Raw genomic sequence first — 16,004 nt, forward strand, 5'->3', positions numbered from 1 at the left:
TATAAGACAAATTTAGATTCAGCTAATTTTTTAACTTTTCAAGACTTAGTCCTAATAAAATCTCTTAAAATAACTTTTTTCTTTTTTACTGTTTGTTTTAAATGTCTGATTCAGTTTTAAGTGGATTCTCTTAAAGTAGTAGTTTTCTGGTGCCAGTCCTCTTCATATTATAAGGACCTTATGAAATGGCAGTGATAAAAAAAGGAAGAATGAAGGGATTACTGATGGGCAAGTGGCAGTCAACAAAAAAAGGGACGACTTTCCTGGTCCACAGATAGAAAGTAATGTCCTGCTTTTCCTCACTTCAAGATTCTTGGGCTCACTTAATCCAAGACACCCATGAAGATGCCACACTCTCTAGCTCCATGCCCTGCTCTCCTCACTGCATCTGTGGGGACATAGGTGAGGCATCATATGGCAAGTCTGACTGTCCATGTGAAACTAGACTGCAGTCCACTAAGCTCAGTGCAAATCCCAACTTTACAAGACTCACCTCATCCATTTCCAGCTTTACCCAGTTTCCTGATGATCTCTACTTTTTTTTTTTCTCCCCAGAAGACAAGGGTTTATAATCTGGAAGAATTTTGGCTTCTAAGAATTCATTTTAAAAAGGCACCACTGTATCCAAATCCTTCCCAATATAAAAACCAATATAAAACTAAATGGTTTTGAGGGCCCCTGGGTGGCTCAGTTGGTTAAGCACCCAACTCTTGACTTCAGCTCAGGTCTTGTGTTGGGCTCCGTGCTGACAGAGCACGGAGCCTTCTTGGGATTCTCTCTCTCTTGCTCTCTACCCCTCCCCCGCTTATGTGTGCGCATTTGTGTGCACACTCTCTCTTTTGCTCCAAATAAACATTAAAAAGAAGACATAGTATACATATATAATGGAATATCATTCAGCTATAAAAAAGGGAAATCTTACCACTGGAACAACATGGATGGAGCTAGAGAGTATAACACTAAGACTTTCAGAGAAAAACAAGTACCATATGATCTCACTCATTTGTGGAATTTAAGAAACAAAACAAATGAGCAAAGGGGGAGGGATCCCTAGACTCTTAACTATAGAGAACAAACTGATGGTTGCCAGAAGGGGGTGGAGTGGGGGGAAACAGGGGAGGGGGACTGAAGAGTACACTTACCATGATGAGAAAAAAAAAATACAACTAAATGGTTTGGGTTCCTGCAAATATCCTTCAATCATAGGTTCAGCAAAGGGCTATTTTGAGAATGATTTAATGGGATTTATAATATAAAACCTCAAATGCATATTAACTTAACCAGGATGACTCTGGAAACAGATTGTGGTGGTTGTGCTTTTTCTAGTGACCATAATGTCCACTTCCAAGAATCTAATAAGATAATGCCAGAAAGAAACCCAAGAAGGTGTGTGCTCAGGAGATGGAGTCTTAAGTTGGTAAACTGTGTCAGCAATCAGAACACACTAAGTGAGTTTTTCATCTTGCAAAACTGTTATCCTCCGTAGGGCTCTTGGCCTGCTCCTAAAGAGACAGCAGTTCTGCGACACTTTCAAATAGCTCCTTCCTTCTGAAAAGCAAAAAGTCTTCTTCCTCACTGAGAAAAATCGAGAGCCGGTGATGGACACATCACAGTAGAGATTCTTTTTTCTATGTACAAAGGATATAGATGCTCAGTAGTGCACAGTCAAAATTAATACTTAAGTACATACAAGGGCCCTTCTGGAATTCGGCAACCTGAAACTGGGGAACGGGGCTGAGCAGAAGTGGGATGGGGGGGAAGAGGAGGCAAGACAACAGGTCTGGACTTCTGACTATGATTCCCAAAGACGTTTAACACGGGAATGGTTTTCTACACAAAGTTTTCTAGCACTGATCCCAAGGGCAGCATAAGGATGCTGCTGCAGAGATTAACAAAGGCTGCTGATAAGGATATTCTCTCTTTTATGACAAACCAGAAGGCGAAGATGCAAGCGGACCATGCCCAGCAACGCTGCAGTTCCATTCACAGTCCTCAGAAGCAGCGAAGGCCGTGCTTCGGGAGCTCGGGATGGAATGCTTGTTTTGGAGCACGTCCAGTGGAGAGCATTTGGTTTCCTCCATTTAACCAGGTCACCCAGGCATGGAATGCGCAGCTCTGCCAGACAGAGAGCGTTTGGGATGCCTGAGAAACAACAGCTTGTCTGGGCTACTGATGCGAAGAGAGGCCACGGTTTCCTTTTTCTCTGCTCTGAATGGCGGCCTTGACGTCACAACAGTGAGGAACCACTGGAGGGAGGGCTAACAAGGCACAAAGCCAAGAGCGCCCTGCTCCATTTGCAGGGTGGCTTTAATCTCATTCTGGGGTCTCCTCTGGCCCCAGAGCGTCAACATGAGCAGAGATAAATGATTGGAGGTAAAAATAAAGGCAGTCTCTGCGCTGATGAAACAGGCCTCTGGCCACGCTCCTCACCACCTTCCAGAAACCTGGAGAACTTAACAGTTCCTGAGTTAAACGTGTTTTGGACAGAGGAGACTTCTCAGGGGAGTGTCCGCAGTGATTTTGCTGAGGGTTCGGCCATCCGCACTTTCCCTCCAGAGCTAAACTTCCGGTATTTCAAAACCGAGCTCTTCTAGGAGGGACTGGAGTGCTAGGTCCTAGGAGATGCATGGAGCTTGTAAGAGCGGGCAGACAGTCTCTGCAAGAGACTGGTCTTGTTTTCTGGGATAAAAACACCCTTTAAGGGATTTTATAATTTGAGTTCAAGCAATCAAACATGCTCATTAGTACCTACCTGCAGGTGTCTGAACAAATGGCAAGCACTGTTTCAGACGCTGCCAGGTTCAACTCACCACTACTTAAAGTGAGTGGTCTGTGTTAGTCCTCAGAGCTATCTGAAAAGCATGATCTTTCATGTTTCAACCTTAGTACCAAAATTATAATTCATATTTAGCTAGGTGAGTGTTGGATCATTTATTTCCATTATAAATGCAAGGCTAGCTACAGACATACCAGGCAACGCATGGACAACAGTCTTCTGTTGTCACACGCTTGCCCTAAGTTCAGTCCGCTGCCTCGGGAGCACTGTCACCAAACCCAAGCCCTAGCCTAAACTCACATGGCATGGGGCCCTCTGGGACAGATGAAGCTGGAAAACCAAGGGCTGAGGTTGCCTGTGAGGGTGTGAGTGCACACGCACGCATGTGAGATGTGTGGCAAAGCATGACGTGGACAGCAATGGGATACCTGCTCCCGTGACTTTTGTGCTCACATTTGGAAAAGTTCAGCAGAAGAAACAACATTCCTGAGCTACTTGTCCTTTTTAAATCAGCTATTTCTTTTCTTCCTTTTTAAAAATTTTATAGTTTATTTATTTATGAGACAGAGACAGAACATGAGTGGGAGAGGGGCAGAGAGGGAGGGAGACACACAATCTGAAACAGGCTCCAGGCTCTGAGCTAGCTGTCAGCACAGAGCCTGATGCGGGGCTTGAACCCACGAACCACGAGATCATAGCCTGAGCCGAAGTCGGACGCTTAACTGACTGAGCCACCCAGGTGCCCCATTTCTCTTCTTAATTAAATGAGTACTCCCAATGTGGTCATAAGGTCAATCTTGCTTTAAGAGAATAATCTGCTACAAAAATTTGCTTACTACTTTCAAAGATAAAAGAGGGTACAAGTCTGATTCCAAACTCTCTTTTAAGACCCCCCTACACCAATGCCACCCTTCTGCCTAAAGGCTGTCCTGATCAATCCTCACCCTTGACAGGTGTCTGAGGCTACTCTGGTGTCAGATGATCTTACCTGGGTAGACAACAAACTCTATGTTTTGTTCCTACTGTTAAAAAAATCTCCCAAGTTACGTTCAGTGATTAAATAATGGAAAAATAATGGAGAAGATGCAGCAAAAATTGTTTAATACATTTTCTTTCAAATGCTGGTTACACTCAAGAGGTGAAACTTATTCTAGCTCTACCTGTGTTTTTATTTTATAAGAGCTTTTTATGGTTTAAGAACTATAATTAAATTTCTCCGACTGATTTATGAAACTTAAGCTTTCAAGAAGACAATGAAGGGATTTCTCAAACTTAAGGAAGACAATTTATTTTTGTCTAATGTAAGAGATGAGGGAATGAGAGGGAAATTTTTTTTCCATCCGGATCTTAACTAGAATTTTCTAATGTTCAGATTTCTGGTTATAAACCATAGTAAACAATCAGTCATTCATTAAGGAGCAACTATTGAAAAGGCGATATTTAAAAGAGGAAAAAATAAAACATGATGTTGATTAAAACCCTATGCACGTCTTCACTTCAAGGCAAACGCTGCGCCCATCTGGGTATTTAGAAGGTGCCAAATATCATTGGGATCTAGATTTTAATTCATGTCATAAAAAAAGCACTGCATTTAATTTGCTCAAAACAGACCTAGAACCTCATGGAAATGATGGTGGTGATAAGGAAAGTGAAGTGAACTATTATTAAAATGAGGTGTTCCATTTTTCAATTATTTAAAAATACAGGATCGATCACAAACGTGAACAAACTTTCAGTGATCTAGTGTCCCACTACTATTGCTCCTGTTAGGAAATATTCAAAAATTAGTCGGTTTAAAAATTCTGGCTCTGTTTAGTTGGGAGGTGGGGGGGGTAAACATTTGTCCCCAGGGGACTCCAAGGCAGGCCTAAGAATTAATAGACTGTAGACCCATTACCTGAACTGAAGGCACTGTTTTCTGCTTATGTTAGTGGGGAGTGAGGGCTGGGAAGAACCGGGGTCCACATCCCTCTTCCAAGTGACAGGAAACTGGAAATGCGCAGGGTCAGCAGCCCCCAGCACACGTGCAAAGGTACCCGTGTTTAGAAGGGGATGTCTGTGCTGGACGACCTGTTGTCCAGGGCGGCCACCCTCAGGGACGGTGGCTTCCTTACGTCCATCCACGCTCTCTTGCCCATTGAGTCTGGCATGAACAGCAGATCTGATCCCTGTTTTCAGTCTAAGAGCATTGACAGGATTGTTGTATGAATTTTCTTCAGAAAAGACAGCTACTGTACACACCACAGAAATGACCCCTGCTTTTTCCAATTTCTCTTTGAAAATAGTAGAGAGTGTGTATATCCTAGGTCTAACTATATTTGTGAAAGAAAATTTAAAAAGATTTTTCTCCTCCACTCTATCACAGCTCAACCAACATCATCATCTGATCCTATAATGTGCATGTGAAAAGCTAAGTTTCCACATACTGTCACTTGTGCTTATTAGAAAAAACTCTGTAAGTGTCTATGTACCAATGTACGTTTACATCTGTGTATCAATGTATCTGCCTATGTATTCTTTACCTATAGGAAAACAAACTCCTAATACTAATCTCTAACAGTGTTTCTTTACTAGCTACTTTATAAAACCAAGGTCTTTATGCTTACAAATCTACCCTCTAATAGGTTAACAACAGATCAGCTCTGTCCTTATCCTGAGGTTCTGAATCTGTTCACAGAGAGTGACATTCCAGTGTTCTCTAGATTTGTCACCATACATGGTCTTGTCCTTCATGGCACGTCATAACCTGCAGCTGCCTTTGCGTGCTCGCATGCCACTTGCTGCATCCACTAGCTTGCAAACCCCATGAAGGAGTAATGTCTGTGTTATCTTTCTATCAACACTGTGGATGGATGGAAGGTGGGAAGGGAAGAGGGAGGGAAGAAGAAAGAAGTTTTAGGGAAGGAAGGGAAGGGATGGGACAGGATGGAAAGGGAGGGGGGAGGGGAGGGGAAGGGAGGGGAAAGGGGAGGGAAGGCAAGGCAAGGCAAGGGAAGGGGGAAGGAGGGAAGACATATCTCAACAGGAGCCATGCTGGTTCCACCGTCAGTAAACAGAAGGAGGACTTTCACAGTTTCATCAGATTTTACATTCATTGATTTTTAAAGTCTTTGTAACTATTACCTCATCAAATCTCATAACCCCAAGGGATCTTTTAGCATTAAAGTAAAATGATTTTTTATGACACAGAAGCACAGAAGTGAGGAATTTGCTCCTACATCTTTTATGTTGTGTCTATACAACAGCCACTTAAAGCAGGACGGTCTGCTTACTGACCTTTCAAGTTACCTGTTTGTAAATACAGAGCCATTTCTCCAAGTGGATAGTTTAAGAATTGTGTGTGATAAAGGTCCAGCATTTCTTCCCTTTTTATTTACTCTACATACTTGAAAACGCAAAACCCCACTTTTAACTTTGGATAGATTTATGTGCAGGAATAACTAGTTCTCCAGAAACTCTTCTCAGGGCATGTTGGGTGGCTCAGTAGGTTGAGCATCCAGCTCTTGGTTTCAGCTCAGGTCATGACCTCATGGCTCGTGGCATCAAGCATCGGGCTCTCTGCTGACAGCTTGGAGCCGGCTTCAGATTCTCTCTCTCCCTCCCTCTCTGTCTTTCTCCTACTCTTTCTCTCACTTTCTCTCTCTCAAAATAAATAAACATTAAAAAAAAAAGAAAAGACGGGGCACCTGGGTGGCTTAGTCGGTTGAGCGTCCGACTTTCGCTTAGGTCATGATCTTGCAGTTCGTGGGTTCGAGCCCCGCGTCAGGCTCTGTGCTGACTGCCAGCTCAGAGCCTGGAGCCTGTTTCAGTCTGTGACTCCCTCTCTCTCTGACCCTCCCCTGCTCATGCTGTCTCTCTCCTAGAAATAAATAAAAATATTAAAAAAAAGAAAAGAAAAAATCAATACTGTCACTCAGAAAATATAGAAATTAAAAAAAAAGAAGGAAAGAAAGCCTTCCCATTTTTACCACTCACATAAGACCTCAGACAATAAGCAAACCATTTGCCAACAATAAGCAGGGTCTCTGGGGTCAGGACAACCTAAAACTTGACAGCTAGGAAGGCGAGTGTGTCACTAAGAGGATTCTTGTGAACCCTGATCACCTGGCTCCAAGAGGGAGCCTCCAAAGTGCTCCTCTTTGTACAGCAAACCCCAAGTGGCCAGTGTGATCCATGCAGGACAGGTAAGGACTTGCCCAGGCTCACACAGCCCCAGGTCTCAAAGGCTGCGCATGCCTCCCTGTGGGCCTCACTGCTCAGTCTTTGCAGGTGACACGGGCTGCAGGAAGTGGGGGCAAAATCATGTGCACCGTAGAGAAAGTATCAACGCTGACTTTTTCTAATGGAAAGGAAAAGTCCAAACAGACCAGTAAGGTTTGAAGCATCTTGCCCAGGAACAGTCAGTGACAGAAGATGCAACCTGCTGAGCTGAGGACAGTCCTCATCTGGTCTGCTTTTGCCACGATTGCCTGAAGCCCTTCTGTTGAGACAGAGATGGACATAACCTTCTGTCACCCACCTGGGAATCGTGAGAATTACAAGAAATAAGGCGTGCTTTTTGTACCTCAGTATGTGGGTCTCCTGTGGTAATCTCCCTTGTGAAAAATATATTCAATCCCAGCTCCCATCTGAACGCAGTCAGACTAACCTTGGAAACTCAGCTTTCATCTTGCTGAAACCTTTCTCTCAGGTGCTTCTCAATCAATTTATCAAAATCTACCTTTAGCTGAGGGTCCAGAGTATGTCTAGCAGTCTTCTGATGACAAAATAAATCCCCCCTTCACTCTCTGCATTCAAGTCATTTATAACTCAGATGCTCCTCTCCCTCCCTCCTCCTGGATGCCTACACCTTTTCCTTGACGGATGCGGCTCTAGAAAATACCATGCATTCACAAACACAGGAAGCTAACAGTACGGCACACAGCAAGAAAGGCAGAGAGATCTCTCTTCTGACAGCTAGGCGAATTCACCTGGGTCCTGACTCTACCAGCAGTGTGCCAGGAAGGTAACCTTCACCATCACGCCCTCCTGTGAGCAATCGGCTGTGACCTGCTGACTCTGCGGGTAGGACACTGTGCATTCCAGCTTCCTGTGCAAGAGTATTTCCTGGTCCAGCTGCAGCCTGTGGCTGTAGCAGAGGTCTTAACCCCTGTAGCAAGCCCCGGAGGGAGATGCAATTGAAGCCAACAATCTATGATCTAACCCTAGTGACAATGTGGTTTTGTCAAAGGCCCTCAGAGCAAATCGTGTTTTCCCTGGCTGGGGCTCGGTTTCCTTGCTTTAAAAAGGATTCTTAGTATTTATTGCAGTAAAATTAAGCACTTTCATAGTTCTGCCAGATCCCCCTGGAGAAACAGGTTTATTAATACCAAACAAATGTGATGCCTGAAAGGCAGGAGACCCAGATTCCAGTCTCTGGCCCACTACTGACTCACTGGGTGGCTGCAGGCAAATCACTTAAATCAAGTAGACATCACATTCGACAGGCACAGAATGGACACTCGGTAGGTGGGTGGTGCTCTGTGAGGTCTGAGGCCAGGGTCAATGGTGAAGCTAAGTCAGTATAGACAAAGCCCCGTGCTAGGAGCCACTGCCTGGAGTGCCATGCTGTCGCTGGGTTCTAAGTAGCCACCCTGAAAGATGACCCTAAAATTTTTTACATTTTGAAGCTGAAGGAACTGGGTGAAACTTATTTCAAAGAGGGGCAGTCTCACATAGTAACTGAGAGCCACAGTTTTTAGGAGCCAATTCCAGGGATTTGATTCTTGGGTCCATAATTTATGAGCTTTAGTTTTCTCTTCTGTAAAACAGGAATGAATAGTATCTATTGGTCACATGTAGTTGTGAAGATTAGATGAGTTATTACTTGTACTCAGGAAGTGAATATTAGGTCATAGCCAAAAGTTAACAAGGCATAAAAATCAAGTATAGTTAAGCGTGCATTTTTCCGTATTACAAAGCAAATTTATATATACAGTTTCATTTGCCCCTCACGCGACCTCTGTGAGCGACGTAATAATAACAGCCCCTAACCTTCATGCGGCCATTCAGTTTGCAGAATGCTTACCCTATTTTCTCTGAAGCTCCTATTCACATTCATTCTCTTACAAGTCACACTTTAGCAAAGAGACCAGGCAGACTGGGGAAAAAAAAAAAGAAGCTTTAAGAAAAAACAAAATCTCTTAAGTAATATTGCAATGGAGATTCTAGAACAGCTGGGGAAGTAACGATTTCAATACCATCCATGTGCTGGCATCTCTAGCTCAGACCTCTCTCCTGAATTACAGGCTTCCACATCCACCGTGTGTCTACCCGGCATCTCCATGAGGATTGTGACAGAGGTCTCAAAGTCAATGTGTCCTAAACAGGACTCCTTGTTTTGCTTTCCTGACCCCCCCCCCCCACAAGACAACGGGTGGGCCAGGATACAGGGAGGTGCACTGGTATGCTGCAGCAGTGTATATGAAGAACAAGCTCCCCCCCAACAACATGAGTGAATTTTATAAACATGATATGAAGGAAAAACGTAAGCTGCAAAAGAAAAAAACTGTACATATTTACCTGTCTCAAAACACCTGCAGCAATGCACGTTTATGTGATAAAATATATATTTGTTCAGAAAACTCAAGAGAATACTAAATACAAATTTCAGAACTGTGAGGAAGCCAGAGAATGGTCGGAATGAAGTAGACATCCAAAAGTATCTGAAATGTTCTAATTCTTTTTTTATTTTTTTATGTTTTATTTATTTCTGAGAGAGAGAGACAGCGTGAACAGGGGAGGGTCAGAGAGAGGGAGACACAGAATCTAAAGCAGGCTCCAGGCTCTGAGCTGTCAGCACAGAGCCCGACGTGGGCTGAACCCACGAACCGCGAGATAATGACCTGAGCCGAAGTCGGACACCCAACTGACTTGGGACCCCTGAAATGTTCTAATTCTTCAAGTGGGTGGCGGTTCACTGGAGCTCATTATTATTATTATTATTTTTTTTGGAGCTTACCTATAGGTGTTACATATAATCTTCTGTGTATATAAAATAATCAACCAATCAAAAAGAAATACAATTTATAAAACTGAATTGTGCTGAAAGTTACATTTCAAAATGACAAGCTAAGCAGTGCAGGGAAGTCAATCTTGCTACCACTACAAAGAAATTAATGTATACTAATAACGTTGGTTATGGAATAGAATTACTTGATCAAGGATGACTAAAATGCACATGTAGTAGGTGGATCAAATGCCAAGGGGAAAACGTTCTGACCAGGTTTACAGGTCAGAACAAATTTATTCATCAGAAATATTTTCTGTATTTTGCTAGGCTTGTCTTCCTCGAAACAAAATGGATCGGCATTATTTGTTTAGCGTTACCTGTGGTGAGCAGACAATCCACAGTCGCTAAGGATAAGAACGTCTAGCTGACCTGCCCACACTCGAGGCTGAGGTTTGTGTAGGAGAAGCTCAGAACCCCACCTGTTGAAGGCCCAGGATCTTAGATTTACTCCTCTTTTCTGCATCAGCACTGACAGCAAACGAAGTTTGTTGCAGCTAGACTTAAAATACACTTTCTTCTTTCTAATACATCTACCTTACAAGTCTTAAGTGAATAGCAGTATCAGAGTCTATTTTAGAAGGAAGTGACCAAGCTCAGAGCAACACGAAGCATGATGTGCCTTGTTTATCTATCTGTTCAAACAGGCTTAAGAGGCCTGCACATTTCTTGTCCTTTTCAAATATGAGCTGGGTCTATTTGAGTGGCCAGGGAGGAGACAGTAGTTGGATTTCGATTTGGCATGGGTTTAGGGGAAGAAATGTCTTTGTAGCTGGTCCTAAATATTACAGTAACTTGGACCAAGTTAGTCTCCAAGGGAGAAGTCACCACATGTTATAACAGGAGCCACTGGGCTTGGCAAGGAAGGCAATGAAAGAGTTGCAATTAAAGCAACGCCATTTCTCAAGGCGCCTGCGTGGCTCAGTCGGTTAAGCGGCTGACTTTGGCTCGGGTCATGATCTCACAGTTTGTGAGTTCGAGCCCCACGTTGGGCTCTGTGCTGACAGCTCAGAGCTTGGAGCCTACTTCAGATTCTATGTCTCCCTCTCTCTAACCCTCTCCCACTTGGACTTGCCTTTCTCTCACTCTCTCTCTCAAAAACAAACATTTAAAAAATCTGTAATTTGAGGATAATATTAGATCCTATCTCACTGGGTAGTTGTATGGATAAAAATCACAAACAGCTATAAAGCAATTAGATTAGTACCCAACGTATAGAAAATATTCCAGAAGTGTTAGCAACAATTATGTATGGCAAACCCAGTAACTTTATGATCTTGCTAATGAAAACAGGAAAGCCAAATAGCAAGACAACAACTACTACACTAGAGAAAAACAAGTTCTTTCTTTGTCTCTCCCATCAAGTTTATGTATCACACTGAGTACCCCACATCTTTTCTACAATTCACTTTCCTCACCTATACAACAAATTATATATAAATAAAAGTGTATATATGTATACATACATATGTGTATATATGTACATGTATGCATACATACATATATGTATATATGTACATGCAGCCACATATACACCAAGAATACCTAGAGAGACCTGATGCAGTTTTTTGCTAATATCAACAGCAGCTGAGCAATTTCAATTTCTGTATCTTCCTATCTATAATAAAGGTTCTCCAGAGAAACAGAAGCAAATAGGATGTGCACATGTGTGTGTAAGTATGTCCTGACTCAGTGTGCCTGTATAGTGGAGAAAGAGATGGAGAATGATGGAGATTATTTTAAAGAACTGATTTAGGAGATTATGGGGGTTGGCAAACCCGAAATCTGCAATCAGCCTGGTGACCCAGGAAAAAGCGGTGCTGCTGTCCAAGCTGGAAGGCTGTCTAGAGACAGAATTCCTTCTTCCTTACTGGTGGGGGTGGAGGGATGTTGGGGGCCAATCTTTTTCTCTTAAGGCTGTCACAACTGGATGAGGCTAATTACAGACAATCATTTGCTTTACTCAGAGTCTATGGCCTTAAATGTTTAACATCATCTAAAACTAAGTGACATCTATCTACACTGGCGACAGGCACACTGGGGTTTCACCAGATCGCTGGGTACCATGACCTGGCTAAAGCTAACACATAAAATTGACCATCATACTATCCTTGCAAAAGAGATGATGTTCAGCTGGTTCTTTCCTGTGGGAAAGTTCTCTAAAATACACAACAACCTCACTCTCTTGAGATTAGATTAGAGGCAAGACATTGTGACAAGGTCCCCACTTCTGTGGAGGTGAACTCTAAGTCTGAATAAAACCTACAAAGGAGATGCAGAAGATGATGGCCTCTGGACAGCAGGAGGAGTCAGGGGAATGAAGGCACTCCAGTCACAGAGGGGACCAAGCCTTTAGAATGAGAGCTGCCAACTCAGTGCCCGTAACAGCCAGGCACATAACACAGATGAGGGACACCATCGGGAAGGGCACGGTGCACGCCACATCCCAAAGAGCTGCCCCTCAGCTGCTTCTGGGCCAGCTCCAGGTCCAGCACTCTTCCCGCAAGAGCCCATGGCCGCCGCCTGGCTCAGTGCAAGGGCCACTGACTCCAAGTCAGGAGAAGGGGGCTCTGTTTCCCAGGAAGACCGCTCGTCAGCTGCATTACCTGGAGTAGGTTTCCCACAACCCTCCGGGCCTCTTTCTCACTTATATTACAGAATTACCAAGAACATTCAGGGAAAAGTGCCTACGATGTGATGGCACATGTGTGCATGTTATATGTTACATACAACATATATGATCAATTACTATAACATATATATTTAAAAAAATTTTTTTTAAATGTTTTATTTATTTCTAGGAGAGAGAGCGAGCGAGCGTGAGCAGGGGTAGGGTCAGAAAGAGGGAGTCACAAACTCTGAAACAGGCTCCAGGCTCCGAACTGGCAGTCAGCACAGAGCCTGACGCGGGGCTCGAACCCACGAACCGCGAGATCATGACCTAAGCGAAAGTCGGATGCTTAACCGACTACGCCACCCAGGCGCCCCTATTATAACATATATTTTGTTTCCTTCTTTGCTTCTTTTTCACCTTTGTGTATCACTTACTGTGCCCGAGGCACTGCTTTACAACCCATTTACTCGTCACGACAGCCCTATGAGGCAGGTACTCGTGCTACAAAGGAAGCAGGAAAGGGTGAATAGTTTGACCAGCAACACCACACACAGTAGAGAATCCTAGAAGACTGTCAAAGAAATAACAAAATAACAAGACTCATCATTAGATGCCACAGTAGATTCACTCCTCAAGCTACCGTACACCTATTTCTCTTTTCTTCTGACCAAAAATGTGTTGCATCTGGGGGTTATACTTGCCTGTACTCACAGATTCCCTTAAGCTCCTTAAGTCAGCGAACGACTCCAGGCCCGCCAACCGGAAGGCCCCTCCCCAGTCCTTTCCTCTTGAGCCCTGCGTTAGCTGCAGCTGTTCAACACCTCCTTCTTTGGCACTGACCTCCTTCGGCCTTCCGAACTCGGAACCTCCCTGTTTTCCTCTTTAATAACGCCTCCCTGATCTCCCGCCACCACTAAACTCCTCTCAGAGGTCTGGCCCTGGGTCCCACTCACTTTGTCTTTGCGCCCTTGCTGGTCTTTGCTCACCAATGCGGTCACACGGCCTGTGGCAATCACATGTTCAGGGCCCAGCCTCCGTGCCGCCCCAGCCGACCTACACGCTGACCCTCTCTGCTTCAAGTCTGGTCGACAACCTCTGTGAACTCCACCTCCACGTGAAAAACGTGTCCAGCCCAGGACAGAGTCTCTTAGTTCCTCAACACCCTCCTCTCCCGCAGCCTCCGTCCCCACTTCACCCGCCTGCTCCCATGACCTCGCTCTCTTGTCCAACCTTGAGCGGCTGCACCTGTGCAATAACACCTCGGGACGTCCCGCTCTCTGCCGCAACCCCATCCTTCAGCTCTCCATTACTTAGGATACCAGTTACTTAGGATTCTAGATACTCAGGATAACCAAACCTAACGATCCTCGACCGTAAATCTGACCCTCCCACTGTGTCCCCTCAAAAAGTACCAGCAACAACACAGCTAGCTGCCCGTCAGAAACTTGCATGTTGACCTTTGTTCCTCTGGGCCATTTCCTAACCTAGCTGCTGCCCACCTCACTAACCTTCCCTGGTACACTCCTCCCCTCGTTCCGGCCATATTGTGTCCGGTTCTTCAGATGGGCTGTGTTTCTCTCTTGCCTCTGGCCTAGTATGTTCTAGTTCCCCTGCCTTGAATATGCCTTTTTCCACTTTCTCTTGGCACTCACCATCGAGTGTCATGTTAAGTAGTACAACCTCTTCAGAGACCTTCTGTGTCTCCAGACTTTGTTAGATTCTCCTCAGTGGCTTTTCCCATGGCAGGTCTGCACATCCGCCTGCGTTACACTCAGCCCACAGGGCAGCGTCTCACTCACTAGCCTGCAGTTCTGTGATCAAGACTACGGCCTGCTTGCTTCCCACTGTATTCCAGCCATGCAGCCCGGGTCCAGAGGACACTCGACTGAATAAACAAACATGCAGGTGATTCTTAAGCTCTGGTCTTCCCGACTTTGTCCTGGAGATTTGGTTCTGCATCTCCAGTCACCTGACGGACATCTCCCCAGCATCTATACTGAAGTTGTACAAAATAACACAGATCACCTTCTCTCTCATGTCTGCTTTCTTCCCAACCCAGCAGAGAGAACCAGGCGTGGAAATCAGGGTCGCCTGTGATTCCCTGTTCTATACCCTATTAGCTTCTGTACAACTTTAGACAGATCTTTCTCTGAGCCTTGGTTTTCTACATCTCTGAAATAAGGACAGAAATACCAACCTTATAGAATTAGGGTACAACTGAATGAGATGATCTATGTGAAATGCCTGGTGAATGGCAGAGAAGTAAGAAACAGAGCCTGAGTTCTACAATCTGGAGTTATTCTGCTTCCACCCTCCCCACCAGCTAATCTCTGTTACCCAGGTAAAGCCCACCTCTTGAACCTGTCTAGTTTACTCCATTCCAGTTGTCCCCCCTCATCTGGACCCTCCCCCTCTGTCCTGGACTGTCTCACCAGCTCACATGGCTTCTGCTCGTATTCTCTCACTGGCCAACCGTCACCCTGCCCACCCGCCCACATTGACATCAGACAAGGCTTCCTCCAGGAGAGATCCCACTGTTACTCTCCTGACCAGAACACTGCTACTGCTCCCCGGTGGCTTAGGATTAAGTTTAAAGCATTTCGTTGTTGGACATACACGGTCCTCCCAGATCTGGCCTCAAGGGACCTTGGCTGTCTTATCTTCTCATTAGTCACTTTTACACACACGGTTGCTTGGCAACAACAAATCAGTTACTGCTTACTGGGTACACTGGAATTTCCCAATGCTCTCTCTGCCTTTGCTTGGCTTTCCTTGGACTGGGACACGCTCCCTCTGAGTCTTCTTCAAATGTCCAGCTCAAATGCTCCTTAATCCATAAATCCTTTCTTGATCATCCTGGCCACAGACCAGCTTTCTTTTCTGTAAACGCGGGGCATGTTTAGTTAGCTCTCTATATTCATGCATTTATCTCTCGCTCTCTGTTCATTCTGTCACCTGTGCACAAAATCTTACTCTGAGCTCTATGAGGGCAGCCTTACGGCGATGCCCACACTGCCATGTTCAGAAAAGCACCCAGGAAGTGGTGGCTATATGTACAGCCCTACAGAGTCCTCCTGGGTAGCACCAGAATCCAGGGCCTATAGCTTATCAGCTCAGCTTCTGATCAGCTTCCAGAACTGTGCCCGGCATAGAGTGACACTTCATTAAGTAACTGTTAAATGAACTTATCCACAGGAAGCTCTACTCTTGGATACAGGACAGAAATTCTGTCCCCATGGCAGGAAAAATGAGACAGGACGTGAGGAAGCCTCTTCTCTCCCACGATACACTTACAGATGCTGCAAGCTTCATGTCTCCTACAAGCTGTACAGCTCATCTCGGCAGTAACCATGGCTCATCCACAGTATCTTGAGTATTTCAGAAGCACCCGATTTTAACATGTAAATAAGAACCATTCTTCAAAACAGTCTCCTTTGGAGAATAACAGAATTATTCTTACCATGTCCAAAAAACCTTTTAGACCTCCCCTTTTATATAGCCACAACATCTTCTGGTTTAAAAAAAAATAGGCTTGCTACAGAATGAAACACTTTTTCTCAAAAGGC

General features: G+C 44.6%; 1 long non-coding RNA gene across 1 annotated transcript in view; it reads right to left on the reverse strand.

Moving 5' to 3' along the window:
- Positions 1 to 1,237: 1,237 nt before the first annotated feature.
- The window catches only part of LOC120239567, a 57,624-nt gene continuing 42,857 nt past the window's right edge, over positions 1,238 to 16,004 (reverse strand). Inside the window, exon 4 of the long non-coding RNA XR_005530463.1 lies at positions 1,238 to 1,628. This is a non-coding gene — a long non-coding RNA (uncharacterized LOC120239567). The remainder of the gene's footprint in view (positions 1,629 to 16,004) is intronic.

The sequence above is a fragment of the Hyaena hyaena genome, unplaced genomic scaffold, assembly GCF_003009895.1.
Source record: "Hyaena hyaena isolate Hyena2069 unplaced genomic scaffold, ASM300989v1 scaffold_8, whole genome shotgun sequence".
Classification (NCBI taxonomy): Eukaryota; Metazoa; Chordata; class Mammalia; order Carnivora; family Hyaenidae; genus Hyaena; species Hyaena hyaena.